This window comes from Mobula birostris, chromosome 8, assembly GCF_030028105.1.
Source record: "Mobula birostris isolate sMobBir1 chromosome 8, sMobBir1.hap1, whole genome shotgun sequence".
Classification (NCBI taxonomy): Eukaryota; Metazoa; Chordata; class Chondrichthyes; order Myliobatiformes; family Myliobatidae; genus Mobula; species Mobula birostris.
In genome coordinates, this window is record NC_092377.1 from 136,330,080 (window position 1) to 136,334,813 (window position 4,734).

Sequence of the window (4,734 nt, forward strand, 5' to 3'; positions counted from 1 at the left end):
AGCCACTTAGATCACACTTCTTCCCCATTCTGATCTTTGGACGGAACAAGAACTGAACCTCTTGACCATGTCTGCATGCTTTTGTGCATTTGGTTGCTGCCACATGATTGGTTGATTGGATATTTGCGTTAAGGTACAGGTGTACCTAATAAAGTGGCCACTGAGTGTATAGTATATTTTATGTATTCCATGACATATGTCTGTGACTTTGTACCTGATTCTGATATCGTATTGTTATCTGCTGTGAAATGACAAATTTCATGACTTATGTCAGTGATATTGAACCAGATTCTGATTCATAGAACATAGACATCTACGGCACATTACAGGCCCTTCGGCCCACAATGTTGTGCCGACCATGTAACCTACTCTAGAGACTACCTAGAATTTCCCTACTGTATAGCCCTCTATTTTTCTAAGCTCCATGTGCCTATCTAAGAGTCCCTTAAAATACCCTATTGTATCTGCTTCCACCACGGCAGCTGGCAGTGCATTCCACGCACCCACCCCTCTGTGTGAAAAATGTACCTCTGATATCCCCCTTGTACCTACTTCCAAGCACCTTAAAACTATGCCCCCTCGTGTTAGCCATTTCAGCCCTGGGGAAAAGCCTCTGGCTATCCACACGATCAATGCCTCTCATCATTTTATACACATATCCTGTTGACTTGGTAGCAATTGGCTTGTTGTTTTCTATTGGGATTAACTGAAAATAAACACACATTACTAATTGCTGAATACAGGACACAGAGAGTCCTTTCAAGAGCATGCTTGCCCAATGCAGGGACTCACCAGAAATGCAATTACAAAACACAAGTACTTAGTGTTGTTTTTTACCGAGGAGAAGGATTTGGAGGGTGAGTGAAGGCAGAGTGGGGCATGATACATGTTGAGATTAAGACGGTAGTGCTGGGTCTTCAGAAAAGCATTAAACTTGCACGCCCCCAGGGCCTGATGGTATAAATCATAGAATATTGGAAGAGGCAAGTGATGAAATTGCCGGTGCTATGACAAAGATTTTTTTGTGCCCTTATTAGCATCAGATGAGATCTCAGCGAACTGGACAGTAGCAAATGTCGTGCCTTTGTTCAAGAAAGGAAGTAGGGACAATCCATGTAATTATAGGCCAGTAAGACTTACATCAGTGACAGGGAAACTATTGTAAAGGATAGGGTTTATGTCAGTTTGGAAAGAGACAATTACCATGGCTTTGTGCAGGGCAGGCCATGCTTTATAAACTTTTTGTAGTTTTTCTGAGGGGTGACAAAGGAGGTAGATGAGGGTTGGGCAGTGGGCATTATCTCCATGGACTTCAGTAAAGCATTTGATAAGGGGTACCTTACAGTGGGCAGATTCAGAAGATACGGATGCATGGAGTCCAGGGTGAATTCCAAGACTGAATTCAGAACTTGCTCGCCCACAGAAGACAGAGAGTAGGGGTGGAAGGCTGTTCTGGCTGGAGATCTGTGACCAGAGGTTTTCCCCAAGGATCAGTGCTGGGACCTTTTGTTGTTTGTCATAAACAGTGGGTTTTGGTTCATTAGGCCTTTGGTTAATCGGGGCAGCCGATTATTTGGGCCCACTCTTAAAGATCAAGAAAATAGCCAGGATGCCCCTTGTTTATTTGGGATACTATGCCACTTAATTGGAACAGTAGACTGCTGCTAAAGTTCCTAACTGGCATCAGTCACATTCACCTGTGTGATGGTTAGACACTACACTGTGCTTAGAATGAATGATTTTTCAATAGTGTCAGTTGCATCTGCTTGTATTATGTTATACTTTTGGGCCAATGGACACCAAATTAAAAAGCAGTGATTTTTGACACCACTTCAGGCAGGAAGGTAATGAAGGCGCTATCCACATTAGATGATTTTGTTTATTTACAGTCAATCAAATGAACAAGGCAGTGAACACTGGATTAATTCATCCACTGATAACTATTAGGAAAAAATACACAATTTTATAGTACTATACTAGTATTGGTTGTGTTTTAATCTGTTCTATATTTCATTTAAATACATAATTTGTTACTCAGTTAAATGGTAGTTTGCCTTTTTTTTAATACCTTTTGCAACTATTTTCATAAAACTTCAGCTAATTGGGGCAGCCACTTAATTGGGCCAAAATGTACTGGTCCCAGTTAACTGGCGTTCACAGTATTTCAATGATTTAGATGAAGATGCAGATGGGTGGATTGGCAAGTTTGTGGATGACACCAGCATTGGAGTTGTGGGCAGTGCAAAGCACTATCAAAGAATACCATGGGGGATATAATTCAGTTACACACAAGGAAATGGAATTTCATCCAGGCAAGTGTGAGCTGTTGCACTTTGGGAGGTCAAATGAAAGAAGCAAGTCTGCAAGCTGGTGGACACTTCAATAGCATTAAGGTTCAGAGGGATCTTGAGGTCCAGGTCTGTAGTTCACTGACAGTGGGCCAGATGGTGAAGAAGGTGTATGGGATGCTTGCCTTCATTGGTAGAGGTGTTGAGTATAAGGGTGAGAAAGTCTTGCTGCAGCGACATAAACCTTTAGTCAGACTGCATTTGGAGTATTGTGTGCAGTTCCAGTTGCCCCATTATAGGAAGGATGTGGGGATGTGGGGAGGGTGCAAAAGAGGTTTACCAGGATGATGCCTGGATTGGAGGGTATGGGTTATGAGGAAATGCTGGACAGACTGGGGTTGTTCCCTCTAGTGTTAGAACCCAAGGGGCGACCTGATAGAGGTTTTGAAAATTATGACAGGCAAAGTCAGAATCTTTTCTCCAGGGTAGAAAGATCAAAAATCAGAGGACATGCTTTTAAGGTGGGGTGAGGAGTTCAAAGATGATGCGAAGGTCAAGTTTTTTTCCACATAAAGTTGGTGTTTGGAATTGGTTGCCGTGGTAGTAGAGGAATCAGACAGTCTGGTGGAATTTAAGATGCTCCTAGATAGACACATGACTGCGAAGGGAATAGAGGGATGTGGATAACACATAGGAGGAGGAGGAGGAGAATTAGAACAAATTGGCATCTAGATTGTCACAACGTCATGGGCTGAATGGCCTGCCTTGGCACTTCACTGTTCTATAATTGATGTAAATTTCACATCACATGCCAGTGATAATAAACCTGATTCCTGAAAAAGTATTTTAACACATCTTGGAAGAGCAGCCATTTACAAGAAAGGCTTCATTCATACATTATTCTTGAAAGTAAATATTAAGTAATTTTTTGAAAGATGTTTGACAGGAGGAGATGGGAACTAGGGAAAACAGACTCGTTTTTAAAGAAGTTCGTGGCAAATTCTACTGCCTGGAGGTGGAAGTGAGGTGTAGGAATGTTCCTGTTGTTGGCCAGAAGGAACTAAAATCTGCAAATCAGCAAGCGGGAATGAGCTGGGGGGCAAACAAAGCAAATGTCGTTGAAGAAATGGAGGCTGCCATTTTGTGAACTGTTGAGTTAACTAGTTCTTGCTCACTGATGGTCTAATTAAAACAAATTAAACTGGACACAATGATTTTCCTGCCGATGGCCTTCTAAACTCAAGAAACTGGGTGATGCGGCTTCAAAGTTCAAAGTAAATTTATGATCAAATAACATATATGCCACCATATACAACGATGAGATTCATGTTTTGCCGGTGTACTCAATAAATCCAATAACCATAATAGGATCAATGAAGGGCCACACCAATGGGGCAGCCAACCAGTGTGCAAAAGACATCAAAATGCAAACACAAAAATAAAGAAAATGCAACAAAAAATAAAATAGAAAATATTGAGAACATGAGATGAAGAATCCTTGGAAGTGAGTCCATAGGTTGTGGGAACTGTTCAGTGATGGGGCAAATGAAATTGAGTGAAATTATTCCCTCTGGTTCAGGAGCCTGATGATCAAGGGCCTATTCCGCACTGTAACTCTACATAAATAAATAACATTCCCACGGTATTTAGCCATGCAGAAGTGGCAGGATTGTAAAACCAAAAGCCTGTGGTTTGAAGTAATAGGAACCCAGATTTGGCTGACCTAGCTAAACTGGTTTGAACTGGCCTGATCTGGGGCTGAAAGTTACCTTACCTTAGCTTAAGGTAACAAGGATGTATTTTGCCTTGTTTTTAAATCACAAAAGGAATTAGTTGTGCCCCACGCATAGACTTGGACTGATTTGTGTAGATGAACTGATTGATTTGAACAAACAACTAGAAGAGGACAGGAAGTGCCGGGATTACAAGAACGGAGAGATGGTGGCAGGGAGATCCCTTTGGCATAGCCCTCTGCTGGAATAGTGGGTTCAAGTTCTATTCCGGCTACCTTCAGGCATGAAACTCCCGGTTTGCGCTCCAGTGTGGCGCTGAGTGAGTGCTGCACCGTCTTCTGGATCAGATGCGACCGAGGCTCGGTCTGCTCTCTCTGATCCCGTGGCACCATTCGAAGAAGAGCAGGAGGTTTCTCTTCGACAAATTCCTCAATCAACATCGTTAAGATAGCTTTATTGTGGACAAATCATTGTCACCGAAAGGAGTACAAAGCGCTTGGGCGGATCAGTAGAGCGGTAAAGAATGCAAAATAATGCAAGATGCTACCAAGTGGTGATTAGCAAAAAAAAACGCGCTGAGGCTGCTAATTGGGCCCGACAGTTTCGAACCTTTGCAGGCGCTGGCTACTTTGTAGGGAGCCCTGAAGAAGGGTCTCGGCCCGAAACGTGGACCTTTTACTCTTTTCCACAGATGCTGCCCGACCCGAGTTCCT